This window comes from Eubalaena glacialis, chromosome X (genome assembly GCF_028564815.1).
Source record: "Eubalaena glacialis isolate mEubGla1 chromosome X, mEubGla1.1.hap2.+ XY, whole genome shotgun sequence".
Classification (NCBI taxonomy): Eukaryota; Metazoa; Chordata; class Mammalia; order Artiodactyla; family Balaenidae; genus Eubalaena; species Eubalaena glacialis.
Window position 1 is genome coordinate 95,279,311 of NC_083736.1, and position 20,959 is coordinate 95,300,269.

The 20,959-nt window shown below is 38.8% G+C and overlaps 2 long non-coding RNA genes across 2 annotated transcripts; one reads left to right on the forward strand and one right to left on the reverse strand.

Moving 5' to 3' along the window:
- The first annotated feature begins 1,429 nt into the window (after nt 1-1,429).
- On the forward strand, nt 1,430-8,382 carry LOC133082232 (uncharacterized). Its single transcript, XR_009698925.1, has 3 exons — nt 1,430-1,497; nt 5,990-6,130; nt 7,586-8,382. It is a non-coding gene; the product is annotated as an uncharacterized LOC133082232 (long non-coding RNA).
- Nucleotides 5,295-17,160, reverse strand: LOC133082231 (uncharacterized). Its single transcript, XR_009698924.1, has 4 exons — nt 16,960-17,160; nt 14,032-14,194; nt 5,951-7,719; nt 5,295-5,423 (listed from the first exon to the last, which is right to left on the reverse strand). It is a non-coding gene; the product is annotated as an uncharacterized LOC133082231 (long non-coding RNA).
- Between the last annotated feature and the right edge of the window lie 3,799 nt (nt 17,161-20,959).

A 20,959-nucleotide genomic window follows, 5' to 3' on the forward strand; every position in this document is an offset into this window, starting at 1 on the left:
GCCTTTGAATCTGGAGTAGAAGCTTCAGAAGCCATCAGGACACAGATCCTCAGAACCTGCCCCCTTCAGACACGTGATATGAGCAAGGCCATCGGCATGAGGAGTTGCACAGAGAGAGACAGATCCAGCAATTACCATGCTTTACTGGTGTAACTGTGTGCCCTGCACCGTGCTAAGCACTGGGTTAGTGACAATGACAGTGAAACAACTGGGTAGTGATCCTAACCACCAGAAGGTACAATGAGCTTCCCACCAGGGCCTTTTTCTTCTCCTTTCCTCATATGTCCCCTAAGAACAAAGTGGAAAAGGAATAAGAAGTGGCCTGAATTCATACAGACATCCTGTGCAATAACCACAGGACCATCGGCTTATTCACGTGTTATCGCTAAACGTTCACAGCGATCCTGTGGGGAAAGCATTCTTATCCCCATTTTACAGAGGGGAAAGCTGAGGCTCAGAAAGAGTCGTTACCTGTCTCACCTCCCGCGCCCCTGCCTTTAGAAGGAAAGTGGCTCCAGGACACCCCTGGAGCAGGACACCGCACCCACTGGGGCCAGGAGGGACCCCAATGGCTTTACCTACGAGACAGCGGAGGCACCGAGCCCCAAAGCGGGAAAGAGGTGACTTGGATGTGGATCCCTTAATCTCCCCACACCCCAGGGCAGCCCAGCCCCCACCTCACGGACCCACACTCTCAGCTGAGTCCCAAAAACCTGAAGGCGGGACCTGCTTCTCTCATCAAGCAGCGCCCGTCTGTAACAAAAAATCGTCACGGTCGCCATATTGACGTCAGGTTTCTATGGCAACCGCGAGGCGCAGGCTTGTTTCTCCACACCGGAAATGCCTCTTCACAGTCATCCATCCACACCCTGGATTTCGCTGAAAGCGGAGTACCTTTGCTCTTCAGGCTGCCACCGGAGAAATAGAGGCACTAGACTGGGACCCGGGCGGTTGGCGGAATTCTGCCCACGTTGTTGTAACAAGGCATGTGCCTGTCGTCAGGAATTTTGTGTTCTTTAAAATGAGACAGGAGGGAAGTATAACAAAACTCAGGGAGGTGTCCTAGGGTTCTTGGAGGTGAACTAGCCCTCGGAGGGTGAACGTGTAAAATCAAAGGCCATGCTAAGCAGTTAGCTATCTGTGGCAGAAAACTAAGAGACTGACTGTAATCATGTGACTGAATGATCGAGGAACACACAAAATAAATGCCATTTAGGCAATTTGGGAATTATTTAAAGAAAGCAGGCCTAGAATATTATAGTTATTTAGTAGGCAGAAACTTAGTCAGTTGGACCATACATTGGTTTGTCCTGGGGAATTCTAATCCTCCATTCCTGTTAACTTCTTCTATATAAAGGGGCATCCATGACCAAAACACTTCTAGCCTCTCCATACACTCATTTCTTCTCTATCACAGGAACGACTTACCTGATTAGTGAGACTGGAAGGAGAAACTAATTGCACAGCCCAGGCCCGCTCCCTTCAAAACTCTTGGTGGTGAGTTGCCCTTATGGAGCACACGTTCTGCTCTGCCCTCATAGGTGGGTCTTACAATTGGCCCACAGTTCTCTCCCCTTTCTGTGTCTTGCTGGCTCCCAATTATTCCTATGGTCTTGCTCCAAAATGCTTGGGCTTCTAAGGGCTCCCCCACCCCTAATACATCACTGTTCCACATCTGAGCTCTAAACCAATTAAGAAATATGAAAAAAGAATAAGAAGAATATATCAACTTTATTCCTTATAAAAGTGATATTGAGAAAGTGGCTTAGATCTACAGGCACCGCATTTCCTATTAATGAACCTAGAATCAGATAGACTTATCCACCCAGCAGTGCTACATTGGAACTGTCACAAAGGTCAAGGACTACAGTGCATATCTGTTGGCTGTCTGGTGGCTGTCAGCTCAGGGTGCTCTCAGTTCCTAGAGGCAACTCTAATTCCTTGTCATGTGGACCCCTCTTTCTTTGAGCCAGCAACAGCACATTTAATCCTTCTTGTACTTTGAATCTCTGACTTCTCCTCCTGTAAACAGCCAGAGAAAATTATCTGCTTTAAATGGCTTGTCTGATTAGGTCAGGCCCACCCAGATAGTCTCCATTTTGCAATATAACATACCATAATCATGGAAGTGATATCTCTTCGTATTCATTGGTTCCACCCACACTCAAAGGTGAGGGGATTATACAAGTCTGAGGATCATTGGAGATCATCTTAGAATCCTGCCTACCACATGGAGTTTCAGACCAAAAAATGTTGTGCAACCTTTAATCAGTGATATCCAGCTTTAAACTGAGTTTTCTGACCCAAAGCTCAGGCTACTGGTATAGAACATCATATTGTTAGGGCTGAGGCCAGAACAGAGGGAGTGTCTCAAACGAGGTTCTATAGTCAGGGATATGTCTGGTCTCCTGACTCCAATTCCCTCTCCAGCATCCACATTATTTTGCTCTGTACTATCTCTTCTACCTCAGAATCAATGGGAAACTGCTCTTCCTTTAGTGTCAAACTAGATGATAAACTAAGGGGACAGGAAAGCATACACTTTAACAGGAGACGGAACGGTGATTTTCTTCTCTTTCCCCAACTTCCACAAGTAACTCATCCCGTAATTCATAACTGGCACTAAAGCTAATACATTATGGGGATATATTTCAGCTCTTGCTATTACCTTTCCAAATGCTCTTTATGGCAGTAGTGCTCTTTGGATTAGGTTAATGTCATCTCCTCTCTGGAAGGGAGGAGCCCAGTGGGCCAGAACTGACACGTGTTGAAGTCTTACTACGTCCCATATGTACTTTACAGGTTTTCTCATTTACAGCCCAGGACAGCACTGTGAGAAAGGTATCAAGATAAGTCACAGATAACCAAGCTCAGGCTGACAGAGCCTATGTCACCTTTTCAGATAAATGGCAGGATGGGATGAGGTCCCATCTCTTTCCCTCTCCACAGTATGACCAGGAGCTTCCCATTTAGAAGATGATAGTTTTACACTTCCCCAGTATTGTGCCCTCATGGGTACACACTCAACAACTTCTCTTGTTGAGGAAGATGATAGATGATTAAATCCTGCTCCTTGGACCAAGATGCCTAGCGGTGGGGTCACACAGTTTGGCTGGTCCCTGAGATCACTCCCAGGCTCACTGATCCCACCCCACTGACATCAGGCTTGGGCATGTGACTAGATGTGGCCAAATATAAGAGGAAATCAAATATGCCCCTTGAGTGGAAGTGTTAAGAACCATTGAGAGGTTCCGTCAGTACTCTTTTTTCCCTCTGCCTCAGAATGTCCCAGATTTCTTGTGAAGTAGTTTCACTCATCTAATCTTTCAGTAACACTAGAATATGAGAATTTAAATGATGACAGGAATGCTTGTGAAGAGAGAAGCTAAATGGCTTATACCCAAATTTGGCCTGATAGAAGATCAATTCAAATCTTATGCCCTAAAACTGAGTCAAAAGCCAGGAGAAGTTACGCATCTTACCCAGGGTCATACAGAAAATAGTTAGGGACCAACATTTCCTTCCTTTTGCTCCATTGCTTTCTCCAGAACACCCATCATCATGCTTGTGCTTCTCTGGGTGTTTATGTTTACTGAGCCACAAGATGAACTCACATACCCAGTTAATGGGCATTCCTGATGTTAACTCTCCAAGAGGGCCTCATAAGAGCTCAGTAAAGGTACACTGCTTCCATGGAAATGGGGTGACAATTTTTCCCCTAGCTCACCTCCATTAGACAACTTTACAACACAAAAGTGGCACCAACTCTTAAACACAAGGTGGGTCTGTGTGAGTTACATTCCTTCTTGTTGTCATAGTTCCAGAAGCTCTTTAGGACATAGTTATGCTGTTTAGGGCTATGTAGTTTAGGTTAAAGTAATCTTGGAAGCAGAAGTTAGGAAGTGGGGTAGGAAGGAAACTAACACTTCAAGGGCCTACTACTGGCCAGACAGTGTGTTAAGAACTCTACATACTGTTTTTATAACTTCTTACAACTGTTCTGTAAGTTAAGTATCAGTATTCCCTGTTACAACTCATTCCTCCTCCAAGGCACACTCTACCGAGGCTCAGAGAGGTTAAATACATTTTCCAAGGACACACCTGGTAAGAGGCAGCATAGTTATTCTAATCCAGGGTTGTTGGATTCCAAAGTTGGGTTCTACCCTGAATCTGTGCACATAGGGTGGGTAGTAACGTTTACCTTGCTCTCGAGCAGGTTTTCTCAACCTCAGCACTGTTGACACTTTGGGTCAGAGAACTCCTTGTTGTGAAGGCTGTTCTATGTACTGTGGGATGTTTAGCCTCTACCCACAAGATTTCAGTAGCACCCCCAGTTGTGACTACCAAAAATGTTTTCAGACATTTCCACATGTCTCCTGGAGCTGGGGAACAAAATCACCACCATTTGAGAACTACTGCTCTAGATATACATTTCTGACAGGTAGTTGGATACATGGGTCTGGAGACTAGAAAAAAGTCCTGAGATGAAGACAAGATTTGTAGGCTTAATGGAGCCTGGCATGTAATAGATGCCCTATAAATATTTGTTAAATAAATGCAAATGGCTTATAAAATTGAGAGTCGTCAAGCCTTTTTCTATCCTTATACCAGTTCTACAAACTGAAGTAGGATCATTCTTATAAACTTTATCAAAATCTGCATTTTCAACCCAACATTTATTGCTTAGCTTTTGTTTCCCTTTGTAAAAGTAATGTATTTGAAATGGAAGAACATGTCTAAGTGAGTTACACTACCACCAGGTAAAGCCAGAGCCAGAACTCAACATTAAGATGGTGGAACAGAAGACTAAAGGTCCAGTGTACCCTATATTTCTGTGACAGACGCCATGCTAACTACTTTAATGACATTAACATATTTGATCTTCACAACAGCCCTTTAAGGTTTTATCACCATTTATGGATCAGAAATTCAAGGCATGGAGAGGTTAAGGAACTTGTCTAGGTCACACGGTTAGTAGGAGACAGAGGAAGGGCCCTTCCCAGGACTGTATGGTATTAAAGCCCATTGATATTAACCACAAAGATATCCTACCATGCATCAACAGATATCTCTAAAGCCTTGCCCAGGGTCTGGAACTCGGTGACTTTTTAACTGAATTGAACTTAGATATAGTGACTGAATGTAGAATTCTTGTGAGCCTGCAGCATGACTCTTAAAATAATTCCTTGAACTTACATGGAAAAATATCTCCCTTCTAGAAACTCAAAGCGTTTTTCTGAATAGAAATGACTTTATTCTCTGGCCCAGACCTAGCTGGCTGGGAGAAGAGGCTGGTGTGATCCTCTTTGACAGGTGAGACCACCTCCTCCTTGGGCGGTGACTTACCCAAGGTCATCCCAGAGTTTTGAGGTGAGGTCTGCTGCTGGGACCCAGGGAGATCTCCTGGCTGGTACTGTAGGGTCCTGTACAAAATACACAGAAATAGTTTTTGATCCTATGTAGCACCCTACCTTTCAAAGGTTCAATGGAAAAGTATTTTCTTGAAGTTATCTGCAGGGAGAAGTAAGAGAATATGACAGCACATGGAACGAGAACAAACAGGATGATGACTTTCTTCCTTTTCCCCAGCTTCTCCAGGGGAGGAGAGCAGAAAACAGCAGGTTTTCCAGGGGCTCTCTCTTTGCCCCCTTTCTTACCCCTTTGCTCCAGCCCAGCCCTTTGTGACATTAGAGGAATGTAGACAGAAGCCAGGAACCTGGGGTGCCCTGATAGTGGGGACAGAAAGGTGGGAGGTGCCTGACAACCAGAATGGTGCATCAGGAAACACAGGTACTGAAGTCCATGCCCTGGCCATTGGTTCATCCATCAAGCTCTCAGTTTCCACCTGTTTCTGTTTGCAGTGCCATCACTCTACCCCATAGCAATGAAGCTCACACATAACACAAATATGTATTTTCCAAGTGAGACTAAGAGGAGTGAAGTGACTTACAGACATGAACAGGGAGGTCTCCTGTCTCTCTTGATCCAGTGTCCAGTGTCCTGTCTGGCAGACAAGTGGCTTTGATCTCACCCTTCAGGATCTCAAAGGAATCACTCTTCTCTCATGTGAAACAAGGAAATAAGATAAGGGGACAGGAAAACATGGGAAACACGGGAAACGGAGTCAGTGGTGAGTTCATTCCCTTACCCCAAACTCCATTCATGGGGCACATGACTCAATTGAATGGAAATGGTGCAAACACCTTTTTCCCCCAGCCCTCAGGGCACTTATTCCACCGCATGAAACGGCGTTGACTCACAGTCAAAATGGAAACGTGTGTCTATTTTCCTTCTTCTCTCCACCTGCTCTCCAGATCATGCTGCCCCTCAAATATATTCACATCTGTAGTTCACACTCTCTTGCCCCCTCCACTACTAGTAGGGTAAAGCTCCACCAGATTTCTGACTCTCTGCAGATCTGTCCTCAAAAATTGTGAGTCCCTCTTCCTTTTTCCTTTGAATGTATGGCTCGGCTTCTGTCTTCACAGGCCCATTGAGGCTGGAAGGGAATGGGACCAAGGCCCTAAGTCAGACAGTGACTGTACCGTCCTCACATTCCCAGGGTTCTGGATGCCTCCTGATGAGCATCTTTCTGATGCTGGTGGATCACTCCAGGAGAGCAGGGAGGTGGCGGGATCCTCCTTTGGAAGGAGGCTGTTTCTAGGCAAGAATTAGAACTCAGAGGTTGTATTCAGTTCCAGCAGTTTTAGACATGGAGAGAGTCACAGAGTAAGGTTGTTCATGTGGTAGATTCTTTTAAAGGAATTAATTTAGGCCTCCTGGCAAAGTGAAGGGAGCTGCCTCTGATGAGAGCCAGGCAAAGAGCTTCTGAGAAATGACCTCCTCTCCCTGAGACTAATTGGGGAGGAGGGTGGATGAGGTCTTTCCTTGAGGGCCCTGGGGGACAAAGAACCCCATGTCTAGCATAATCCACCCAAAACAAGAGTAAGGATTTATAGTGAAGCCCAGAAGGAGATAACTACATGTGACAAAGCAGTGGCTGGACACTTTTGATGAGTGCTACAACATTTCTTTTCCCACCCCATATACTGGCAGAAAAGAATCACGAGTCATTTTTTCAGTACAAAATGGGAAACACCAAATAAATTAGTCAGTGAATAAAGTTTCTAGGAAAACTAGCAGTAGCTCCTCCACCCAAGGCTGAACTGGCAACCAAGACTCTGATAAGCAGCTCTGCATGCTAGGGTAATAATGGAAGTTTCAGAGGAGAAAAAAAGAGGCAGGTAATAATGGAGGCAGGTAATAATGGAGCCACCCCGTTGCCAGGTCAACAGACACTGAACTCCTCTGGTCAGCCTCCCTTTAAGCCTCTTGCCCAAATCACCCATCGCTGTGAACTTAGACTGAGTGAAAGAGGAGACGACAACCCAGAGAGTTTGTGACTGTGGGACAGCTCCTCTTCCAACACTTTAAAATTATAGACTCCTTGCTGTTGGCAGAGTGAAGAGAGGGCCTTCTCTGAGTGAAAATCTGTCCATCACAATGGGTGGTTGGTCAGACATGATTCTCTATGACTTTTTCATGTTGCAGCTGATTCTCTCTCTTCTGCTCCTCATCTCATTAGCGTCCCGCATGGCTTTTCAAATGTGGAAACAACTTCGGACAACTTAACTCCAGCAGATGCAGCCTCTCTAAGATGAAAGATTCTCAAACTCCATTGGTGTCTGCAGCTCTCAGAAGAAAAAGACAAAGAACAGGCTGAAAGAGAAGATCATGTAGTCCATTACCATCACCTTTTGGCATTGAATAACTGGCTCTGGCTTTGCTCAAAGAACCACAGATCTCCACGCCATGTGACATAAGAGCAGAAAACATAAAGATCAGCAAATTTCCTTGTCTCTGCCTCTGCATATTTTTGTCATTATCTCTGAAGTTTCTCATTTTGTACAGGTTTTGTAAGTAGCCTTTACTGTAAATACCCTATACTATGTGACAGGGATTGTGTTAAGTGCTCTACTTGAGTCATCTAATCCTCAGCACACGTCTCTGAGGTAGGTGCCACTTTTATACCTGTTTTACCGAAGAGGAAGTAGAGGCTGAAGGGGTTTGTCTGCAGCACCAGCTAATTATAAGTGACAAGGCTGGGACTCAAACCCACACCATATGACCCCCAGACACTCACTCTCCCCTTTGATGTTCCCTGGTGGGCATAGAGTGTGACAGTCCTTTGTGGTCCTGGGTGTACAACTTGGTGAGATGGAATGATTTCTCCTGGCTACTTCAAATTTCCCCTAGCTTAACATGAACTTTGAGGCTGCAGCCTGGTGGAGAGTCAACACAACCAAGCCTCTTAACATTTCATAAGTAGCCTGATGACACACTTGTATAGAGTAGAGGAATCCTTTACACGTCAGCAAATAATGGTCTTCTTTTATTTTATTTTTTGAATATATTCTTCTTTGAAACACATTTCTTTGCAAGTTCATGTGGGAGTTATTTAAAAGATAACAAAATGTAGGTTCCTTGGGATTTTCTACAATATATAGGCAATCATGCATGTCATCTGCAAATAGGGACAGTTTTATTTCTTCCTTTATTTCTTCTTTTCTAATTTGTATGCTTTTCATTCCATTTTCTGGCCTTCCTGCAATGGCTAGAACTCCCAACACTATGTTTAATAAGAGTGAAGAGAGCAGACATTCTTGTCTTGCACCCTGTCTTGTCGGGAACCAGCTGCAAGCTGACACAGTCCTTGCAGCTTAAAGCATGGCAAAGTCCTGCTTAATTCTTGACAGGACCCGAAAGAGTTATTAGAGAAGATATGAGTCTTAGCCCGTGAGGTTGCTTGCGATTTCTCTAACAATAGTTTGTACTCGGCATGCTTCGGTAGTCACAGTCTGCTCTCACGCATGTTTATATCCTGGTTCGCAGAATGTTTTGTACTATAATTTCAACATTAAGGAAATACTGTCTGATGATTCGGTTTGGTGATTTTAACAAAAACATGTATTGTCTACTGCAATATATAAAAACAAGTTTGACGAGAAATAAAGTGTGTGTGCTTGTCCACCACCATCCTGACCCTGTCTCTTCTTAATCCCCTCACCTGCTCTCAGGACTTGTTCCTCAGTCTAACAGCGACTGACACTATCTTAGAGGGAAAGTATTCAGTCTTTCAGCATTAAGTACAGTGTTATCTGTAGGTCACTGTCAATACTCTGTATAAAGTGGAGGAAGTTTCCCTCTATTCTTAACTTACTAAGAGTTTTTAATCATGAAAGGGTTTGGAATTTGTCAAATGCTTTTTTTTAGTTTATTTATTTATTATTATTGTTATTTTTATTATTTTTGGCTGCGTTGGGTCTTTATTGCTGCGCACAGGCTTTCTCTAGTTGCGGGGAGCAGGGGGGGCTACTTTTCGTTGCGGTGCACAGGCTTCTCATTGCGGTGGCTTCTCTTGTTGCGGAGCATGGGCTCTAGGCATGCGGGCTTCAGTAGTTGTGGCATGCGGGCTCAGTAGTTGTTGCTTGCGGGCTCTAGAGTACGGGCTCAGTAGTTGTGGCGCACGGGCTTAGTTGCCCCGCAGCATGTGGGATCTTCCCAGACCAGGGCTCGAATCCATTTCCCCTGCATTAGCAGGCGGATTCTTAACCACTGTGCCACCAGGGAAGTCCCTCAAATGCTTTTTATGCATTAATTGAAATGATTTTTTTTTAATTTGGTGGATTACATTGGTTGATTTTTGAGTGTTGAATCAGCCTTGCATCCCTAAAATAAACACCACTTGGTCATGGCATGGACACATCTACACCCCACATATTTTGATATATTATGTTCTTATTACTCAGGTCAAAGTATTTTATAATTCTCTTTGTGAGGTCTTCATTGATCCATGGATTATTTATAATAATGTTGTTTAAAATTCAAGTATTAGAGAATATTCTGATATCTTCCTGTTATTCATTACTAACTTAATTCAGCTGCCAGCAGTGACCATACTCTGTATGATTTTAATCCTCATATTTTTTTAAACTTGTCTGTCTTAAGAATATGGTTGAATGTTTTTGAATATTCCATGTTTACTCAAAAATACTTATTCTGCTGTTGTTGGTTGGTTGAAATTTGTTCTACAAATTTCAATTAGGTCAAGTTAATAGTGTTGTTCAGGTTTTTTTTTTTTTAATTGATAGGCTTTATTTTTTTAGAGCAGTTTTAGGTTTACACAAACAGTAAATCAAAAGTACAGAGTTCCCATAAACACCTTCTGCCCCCAACAGTTTCCCTAATATTAACATCTTGCATTAGCATGGTACATTTGCTACAACTGATGAGCCAATATTTTTTTCATTTTATTATTTTATTTTTTATTGAGAGATAATTGACATTTAACATTATATTACTTTCAGGTGTACAACAATGATTATATGTATATACTGCAAAATGATCACCACGATAAGTTTAGTTAACATCTGCTGATGAACCAACCAATATTGATGCATTATTATTAACTAAAGTCCAGAGTTTATATGAGTCTACTCTTTGTATTGTACACTCTATGAGTTTTGACAAATGTATAATGACATTTATCCACCATTGTAATATCATACAGGATACTTTCAGTGCCCAAAAAATCCGCTGTGCTCCACCAGTTCATCCTTGCTTTCTTCTCCCTGGCCCCTGGCAACCACGGATCTTTTTACTGTCTCCATAATTTTGCCTTTTCCAGAATGTCATATAGTTGGAATCATACAGTATGGAGCCTTTTCAGTTTGGCTTCTGTCACTTAGAAATAAACATTTAAGTTTCCTCCATGTCTTTTTGTGGCTTGATAGCTCATGTAGTTTTATTGTTGAACACTGTTCCATTTATAGATGAACTATGGTTTGTTTATCCATTCACCTGTTGAAGGACATCTTGGTTGTTTCCACACTTTGGCAATTATAAACTGCTACAAATATTTGTGTGCAGATTTTCATGTGTTAATGTTCAGGTTTTTATTTCCTTAATTTTTTGTCTACTTGCTCCATCAATTATTGAGAGAGGAGCATTGAAATCTACAACTATAATTTCAGATTTGTCTATGTATCTTTTCAGTGTTAGGATTTGCTCAAGCATTTTGAAGCATATTATTGGGTGCAGCATATTTACGATTTCTATGACCTCTTGATGAATTAATCTTTCTATCATTATAAAAATGTCTTTGTTTTTCTGAAGTAATATTGCTTGTTCTGAAGTATACTTTGTCTAATGTTAACATAACCACAAGCCTTTCTTGTGATTAGCGTTTTTCTTAATATACTTTTCTACCCATTGAATTTAGCCTATTTGTGTCTTTATATTTAAAGTCTATTTCTTTTTTTTTAAGATTTTTTTTGATGTGAACCATTTTTTAATGTCTTTATTGAATTTGTTAACAATATTGCTTCTGTTTTATGTTTTGGTTTTTTGGCTGCGAGGCATGTGGGATCTCAGCTCCCCGACCAGGGCTCGAACCCGCACCCCCTGCACTGGAAGGCAAAGTCTTAACCACTGGACCACCAGGGAAGTCCCTAAAGTCTATTTCTTGTAGAGCAAATATTTGAGTCTTGCCTTTTCATCCAGTCAGACAAGCTAGCCTTTTAACTGGAGTGTTCATAACACTTATGTTTAATGTAATTTTCAACACAATTTGGTTCAAATTTGATATTTTGCTATTTGTTTCCTATTTGATTGTGTCTCTTTTTTAATTTTTCCTCTTTTCTTGCCTTCATTTGAATTACTTGAACATTTTTAGTAATTTATGTCATCTCCTCTGTTGGCTTGTTAGTACACTTTATTTTTACTAGTTTCTGTGGAATTTGCATAATGTATTTTTAACTTCTTACTACCTACTTTCAAATACTGATTTAGCAATTCACATATAAATGTAAGAATCCTACAATAATCGTATTCCATTTTCTTCTCCCTTATTGTGGTATTTTTGTCGTATGTTTTACTGGTATATATCATATAAATTCCATAATATATTTATCTTATATTAGTTTTAAAATAATCTTTTAAAAATATTTAAAACTGAGAAAAATTATATTTACTTACATATTTACCATATTTAGTGTTCTTTAGTCCTTTGCCCAGATTCAGTGTTCCATCTGGCATCATTTTCCTTCAGTCTGAAGTACATTTTTAAAAATACTTCTTATATTGCTAGTCTACTGGCAACAAACTCTCTCAGGCTTTGTTGAATACTGAAGTATTTTATCATTATTTTCAAGGATATTTACATAGACATCAAATTCTAGTGTGACAGTTTTTTTTTTTTTAAGCACTTCAAACATGACTTTCCCTTGTATTCTGGCTTACACTATTTCTGATAAGTAATCCATGCATGGTGATTTTTACCTTTGTTTTTCTTTCTGTTTCTTTGTCATACTTCTACAGCTGCTTTTAAGATTTTATTACTAGTTTTCAGATATTTTGTCATTATATGCTTTGGTGTGGCCTTATTTGTTTTTATCCTGCTTGGCTTCATTGAGATTCTTGAATCTCTGAGTTTTTAGTTTTCCTTAAATTTGGGAAATGTTCTGCCATTATTTTTTCAAATATTTTTATTGTTCCCTAACTATGTATATATATATATATATATATATATATATATATATATATATATATTAGACATCTTGGTATTGTCCCACAGATAACTGAGGAAGCTCTTAGCTTCTACTGCTAGGCCAGCCAACTCAATGACCTTTTATTTTGCAGTGTCGAGTCTACCATTAACCTCAATGAATAAAATTTTCATTCAGAAATTGTATTTTTAAATCTCTCAAAGCTTCACTTGGTAGCCTTTATATCTGCTATTTAACTCCTTATTATATTAATATTTTCCTTTAAATCCTTGGGCACATTTATAATAGCTCTTTTAAGTCTTTGGATGTTAACCTCAACTTAGATGCTGCTATAATTTCTGGGCTGTTTATATTGACTATTTTTCCCTCTTGATTATTGGTCATATTTTCCTACTGTTTTTGTATTGCTAGAAACTTTTTATTAAATGCTGGACATTGTGAATTTTATGTGGTTGAATATCGGGATTATGTTTTCTTCCTTTAAAGGGTGCAGGATTTTGTTCTGGCAGGCAGAACATCTTAACTCTTTTGAGGCTTATCTTTAAACTTTATCAGGCATGTTTACGGTACGTTTTAATCTAGGGTTATTTTATTACTAATACTAAAATATTTTCCTTCTGAGGACTCTACTGAATGCTCCCAGTATTCAGGAGGACTCTGCAATTTGGCTGATGACAACTGAATGATTTCCCACCTGTGCAAGCTCTGAAACTGTTTCAACCTGCAGCTCCCCAGTTATTCAATAGTTGTTATTTGCTGGGCTCTATATATGTGATAAGGTCAAATATGTTAAGAATTTTGTAAAATCTTTGAGGTCCTTACTGATATTTTTTGAAAATACTATTAGTTACCCAAAAAAATCCCTTGTATTATTCTTTCTCACTACAAGTATGCATTTTTCTACTTGTCCTGGTATTCTGATTTTTATTTTTTGCTTTATGCCTTTAGGTGCATATAAATAAAGGATTAGGATACCATCTGGTGGATTGATCTTTTCTCTTTATTAAATGTCCCTCTTTATCTATACAAATGTCCATTGCCTTGAATTCTACCTTGTGTTTGATATTTAAAAAGCGGTACCAGCATTCTTACAGATACAATTTACATAATATACCTTGCAGCATTCTCTTGGTTTCACCCTTTCTCTGTTCTTATATTCAACGTGAATCTTATATAACCATCTCATAGTTTTATTTTACTGGAATACTGAGAGGCCGAGTGGAGATTTAGACCCAATTAGAAGTGACAAGTTCCAACACCTGGACTCTTAGAGCCTGAGCTGTGTTGCTTCCCTGAATATTGCAAGTCCTCTCTCTTCTCAGTCTCCATGCTCTCCTTGGCTGATCCCATTCACTTCTGCAGTTGTCACTACAATTCCACATGTCCAGCCCAAACTACTCTTTGGCCCTACAGACTTTTATCCAATTCTCTAGTGGACCTTTCCTCCTGAATGTCCCAAACTTACCTTAGTCTCAACAGGTCCAAAATTTGTTCCACCATTAATCAAGATTAACACTGTTTCTCTGTCCCAGGCTTCCAGCTCAGTGATGTTCAAGCTGCAATGCTGGCTCTGGTCACAAAGGTGACCCTTTACTTTATAAGTTTCTTCACTAGACATCCAAGTTTTGCTAAAAGAGAAAAATAAATCTGTCATTATTTTTAAAAACAAGTTAGGAGATATTATCTACCCCACAGTACCTATTCAGTTTTGAAAATGTATATGAATCAAAGAGATTGACAAAGTCTACTTGGCACGTCCTTTCCCACAAAATATGCATTCATACAACAAATGCCTATCTTCACCCACTGCTGACAGGTGACTTAATTTTCTCCTGGAAAGCTTTTCTCTGTGTCCTTGCTTCTACTTCTTCATAGTTTCTGCTCTCCCCTAATTTCATCTTCCTCACAAGTTGGACTTAACATGATTACCTCTCCAGTCAGAGACTCCATTTTTTTCCTTTTTGCTTCCCAACATCGATTGCCTGATTATCTCCACTATGTCCAGTTTTATTCAATGTGAGAGAAAATACAATTCCTCTTAGAAGAAACAGTGGGATTAGGATTTGCTGCTACTAAAATATGTTTCAAAACAACAAAAATTTAAAATTATATTTAAGAAAATAGGTGGCTGTCTCCAGGTGTTCCTTAACTCCTTGGACTTAACATGATTACCTCTCAAGTCCTCAATATTAGGGACTCCATTTTTTTCCTTTTGCTTTTTTTCCTTTTTGGTTCCCAACATCGATGGCCTGATTATCTCTACTATGCCTAATTTTATTCAATGTGAGGGGAAACCCGTCTCCCTTTAGAGGAAACAATAGGATTGGAATTTGCCACTACTAAGATATCTAAAAAACAGCCATTTTAAAATTATATTTAAGAAAATAGGTGGCTGTTCCAATCATTGCTTTAATGGATTAGGTATTTGTTTTATTGAGAGGCTGAGAGCATTGATTCTGGACCCAATAGTTTGGGCTATATCCTGGTTTTAAAACTTACTAGCTATACAACTACAGGTAATTTGCTTAATCTCTATGTGCCTCAATTTCCTTCTACGTAAAATGGGTACATTGATAGTATAGCCCTCACAGATTTCTTCTGAGGAATGGATTGATTAGTACCTGTAAATAGCTGAGAACGCTGTCACTAATATGGTGCACGCTAAAAGTATGTTATGAATATTGTTATTATTACCATTTTTCTGCATAGTCCAAATTAACATGATGACATATATATATTCAGAATTGTTTTAATGGCAATAAGATTATAACTGTACAAAAAATAAAAATCTAAAAACCAGACATTGAAGTAAATAACAGCAGAAAAATTACCTTTTATCACACATCATTCCTAAATGTCATTAGCTGTGAATTCCTTTATGCCTTTTTCTACTTTCATATGCACATTCCCATATATAATTATATACCTTAGTTTTTTTATTAGAGTGCCTGTAACATACACCATTGATTCAGAAACACTTTTTTGAGAAAAAAGCAAAACCCATCACATAAAATCTACACATATATTTTATGCCATATCCCAATGTGAGAAATGTTGAAGATTTTTTAAAAATTGATGATAACATAGAGTAAGACAATTTAGGTCATATGATATATGCGTTGCTAGGATCTCTGGCATTTTCATGTATTTCCTTGTAGCCTGTTTCTAGGCATGTTTGTATTCAATGTAATTGTGTTTCCACTATGCTACCAGTGGTTCTCAGGTGTTAATGTGCATTAGAACCTCTCAGGGGAACATGATAATAATGTATGTTTTGGGGCCCAGTTGGAAGTGTGTTTGATTCATGAAATCTGGAGAGAGGTGCCAAAGTCTACATTACTAGCAAGAGAGACAGAAAATTCTGAAGCAGGTAGTCTTTGGGGAATGCTTCAAAAAATCACTGATACATACAGACAAGGACTCCCTCTTAGACCAAAACTTTACTCAGGCTCCTCTGGCCTTCTTTTCAATGAGGTCTTGTCCTTGGTTCTGGCCTTGGCCTGGTAAGCCCAGTTTTAGCAAGAAATTCTGATTAGACAATTTATCAAGAATTCCCCCAACCTTGATATCTAATCAAGCTTGATACATAACCAAGTTCCTCTTCATAATTTTCCATCTTCTCCCTCACCCTTCCCATTGGCCATAAATCCCTAGCTGTCCCTGTTGTATTTGGAGTTGAGTTCAATTTCTCTCCCTTATTGCAATAGTCTTGAGTAAAGTATTTCTTGCTGTTTTTAATAAGTAATAGTGTTCAAGAAGCTGGAGGAAAGACTGAAGGTACTTAGTGGAGACATGGAATACAAAAAATATAAAAAAGACCCAAATTGAACATCTAGAGATAAAAACTACAACGTCTGAAATGAAAAATATGTTAGATGGGGTTAATGGCAGATTAGATTTGCAGAAGATTAGTGAACCTGAAGACACAGCAATTGAAACAATTCAAAATGAAATACAGAGAGAAAAAAGACAAATAAATGAACAGATCTCTTAATCCCATACCCCTATTTTATAGCACAGGGAATTATAGCCATTTTCTTATAATAACTTTGAATGGAGTATAATCTGTAAAAATACTGAGTCACTATTCTGTATACCTGAAACTAATATAATATTGTAATTCAACTGTACTTCAATTAAAAAAATGAACAAGCATTACTGAGTTGTGGGACAATCATACTGATAATCATTTTAAATGGAAATGGTCTAAGCTCTCTAATGACATGACAGAGATTGTCAGAGTGGATAAAAGACTCAGCCCCTAATATCTGAATCTTATGGAGAAGAGAGGCCTGGCTGCACACACAAAAAATCATATACACATGCTGAGAAAAAGATCTTTTTGCTAAAAATATACATACCACAGTCCAAGCATCATTAAGATAGTACTCACCCAAGCTAGTACAATTCTAAGTCAGGTAGAGGATAAAAATGCACACCTCTATAGGAGACAAACTGGGACACTGAGGTGTTTAGAAGAGAAATCTGTAATGATGGAGGGTGGAGGTGGCTCACCACAGCAGAGGAATGGAGTGGGCTTGTGACACAGTTTGGATGTTACTTCCAACAACTGAGGGGAATCTGAGGGACTTGGGTCCTGCAAGTGCAGATGAACATAAGAAGTAGTTAAACATAGCTCACACTCTCTTTACCTATTTTAGTTCTCTAGGCAGCCCTAGAAATTATCTCCATTTTACCAATGAACAGAGTAAAATAACTGAGGCACTGTCATGGTAACAACCACTGTTTATATTACTAGCTAAATGATTCAGAAGTAATTTGAAATTCATTATTCTTGTTTGTTGTTGCTTTTTCATCAAGTTTTCATCAAGTTCTTCACTATCTTTAAGTTGATTGACACATTTAGTTTGCTTTCTTTTTTTTTTTTGGCCGTGCAGCATGCAGGATCTTAGTTCCTGACCAGGGATCAAACCTGGGTCCTCTGCAGTGGAAGTGCGAAGTCCTAACCACTGCACTGTCAGGGAATTCCTGCTTCCTCTTTTAAAAATCAAACTTTAATATAATTAGAGATTAAGTAATACTTGTTGATTTAGGAAAAAAAGATAAAAACTTAAAATTAATCTACACACGTGTGATCTCAGTAAAGGAAACAGGGTGTTGAAAGTAAGATTTAAAATTTTTCTTCTTAATACATTTTCTCTCTGTTCCAAAGCAACAACAAAACCACTTTAGGATGCATATTTTACAGTCAGAAACACAATAAAGCTCTTTCCATTTGTGGGGAAATGATTTTTTTTAATTGGCATACATCTGAAGATTTCTCTCTTCATATGAAATTCACCAAAGTTTATTTTTACTAAATGGAAAATATTTTCCATCAGCTACAAGGGAAAGAGTAAATTTCTAAACAGGCTAATTGTAACTTTTAAAACAATGTTTGGGGGAAAATTAAATATACAAATAAATGTTAAGATTTTTAAATTTATAGGGATGCCTTATTTATTTGGTTATGTATGTTTATATTACTCAGAAAGCACTTCGACTGGTTACACAAGATAGCAACTACATTACATGCTATATGCTTGAAAATTTTAAAATGGGATCTTTCTAAACAAAATCAGCATGTTTATCACATGAAATATGTGATATCAGGGAAGAAGACAGTGAATAGACATAGGATTTTGTCCATTTCATTCATGTAATCCAGTCCTTTTTCTACTCTCAGGACAACTTTTAAGTTTCATATATAAATAGCTCCGTTCTATTAAGTAAATGTATTCACTTAATGTTCCCAAAGTTGCCAACTGAGAGTAGACCTGCTGAAACATGACTGTTATTTTCACAGTTTTGAAAAACAGGAGCTAACTGAAAGTTGGTCAAATGTGATCCAATTAGCTTTAAGGAGAGGAGAGGAGACATAAAAAATAAACATAGCAAGTTAAACATCTCTCCTTGGCAGGGGCTTTGAAAGAGGCAGTATTCCTCTTAAGAGGCTCTGAGCCTTGTTTAATCATGACTAAATATAGGATGATGATAGAAAATTTTACAAGTACTTTCTTTGGATGATTGGATTATGGTTTTGTTTATATTTTTCCTTATATTTTCTGCATAATCCAAATGTCTAATGACCTTGTATTACACAAATAATTATAAAAAGTATTTCATTTAGAAATGTTCCTCATAGGAACTTTTAAACATGAGCGTGTAAAGAAATAAACAACTCACAAAGACTCAATGTTAATTTTTGTTATATGTTATTTTAGATAAATTATAATTGCTAAAATCTTTAATAATAAAAATTAAATGCATTATTATATTATTAAATATCTACTACATCAGACACTGTGCTGGAAATTGAGCTCCAGGGTGATTAAGACAAAATCATTGTTGTAAAAGGGCACAGGCTTGCATAGAAAAGATAATGCCTAATTTATTTAATAATTATATAATTATACATTTATTATTAATAATAGATTCATAATAATGCATTAATTTAACAGGATATTTGGAAAGATTACAAAACAGTACTGGTTTAATAACAAGGTCGTACTGTATAGCACAGGGAACTACATTCAATATCCTGTGATAAACCATAATGGAAAAGAATATTAAAAAAGAATGTATAAAAATAAGGTACTGGTTTAAATATAGACATACATTGACTGTTGAATGCAATCCAATTTTAGAAATATTAAAATTTGGAAAGGTATATTCCTTGTGAAATCAAATAAGTAAGGTAATTTAGATCACAAGGTTTGTAGAACAGTGTAATCACTGTCAGTGTTTCTCCATGCCTATGCTGGCAAAACTGAGATGCATTAGAATCACCTGAGGAATTTTCAAAACAGTAGTTACTGATCAGGTGATTCAAGGGTGACAATGGGAGGTGGGAGTGGGAAGGGCACCCACGTGTCAGCATTTTTAACATTTCCCTCAGGTGATTATGATGGAAGTAAGGGGTCTGCGTTTACCTAAACACTGGCACATACAAGGTTTTTAAAACAAGATTGCAGATCTTGGGTTAGAGACTTTCCTTGCTATGTTCCTTTGGAAATTAATACTTTACAGGTAAATAGTTACTTGCTTAGGTCACTTAATTAAGAACAGTCAGGAACAGTATTGAGCTTGGTTCTGAACTCCATTATAGTTTGTGAATCAATTAAAATAATTAATAATTAAATATCTACTATGTTAGACAATACACTAGAAACTGAGCTCCAGGATTATTAAGAAAAAATCATTGTCTTCATATGGGCACACAATCACATAAAAATGATAAAGCCAGACATTCAAAACAGTTTTTAAGAACTTACAAAGCAGTTTCATGTTTCATGTATGGAAGGGATAGAAATGGGAAAGGAGTGCATTTCAGCTTTAAAATGTGTTCCTCTAACATAATTTACATGGCTTGTGGGTCTGTTAAACTGGTTGGGCAGGCCTACCCAGACTCTTTTCTGAGAAAAATCCCCCACATAGGGTAGAAACACAGGCAAAACAAAGCTTTCAGCCTGTTTGTGTTTTGGAGGTTTGAGGTAGTACAATTCTGGGCATATAAATGTGTCTCCTGAGCTGGGCCCCAGTGCATTCATGTCTGAGTTTTCAAAAGGAGGAGCATAAAAATAAAACCAAAAGGGCTGTTTTGTTCAGAACCAACATAAGAACAAGAACCATGGGAATGGTACTCTCAGGAATATAACTCCAAAGTGAGGATAAAAGCCTTCTCCACACTTTTACAGAGGTCAAAGGGGGGATTTATCTCACCAGGGACTGCAGAGAGATCAGTGGGGTTTTGTTACCTCGTGGACTCTAGCACATCAGCAACAGGAACAGAAACAGGAGCCAGCAAAAGGGAAAGTATACCCAACTGACATGGCAATAATCAGGTGAGTAGGGGTACTGCAAATATGATCAGAATGACAGGGTGGAACCCACCTATTTTGCCCTCTGGACTTGTGAGCCTGGGTGAAAACTCCCTTTAGTACTTCCCAAGTATCTGATAAGGGCCAGGGTCCTGCTAAATGCTGGGGAGTTGCCTAGGAGGCAGCACAACACAGTTCCACACCTCATATATTCCACTCAGCAGCCCTGTAAGGCAAGCATTATTCCCCATTTCACAGAAGAGAAGACTGACTCTTTACAGGAATGTATCTGTAATAAAGGGAGGGTTTACTTCCAGTTAAGACTGGAAGGTGCTTAAAGTTCACTTTTCTTTAAGTTTGCTGAACCAGTAATTATTTTGTACATTCACAGACTCATTGAAAAACCGTTTTCATTGCTTCTAAAACTCCAGATAATTAAAGGGAAAAAAGTCACATATTATCCAACCATAGAGAAATGTGCTCCAATTAACATCCTGGGGTATTTGATTTCAGATTTTTGGAGGGTTCATATAATATATATATATTTTAATGAAACAATAATAAATGTATAGA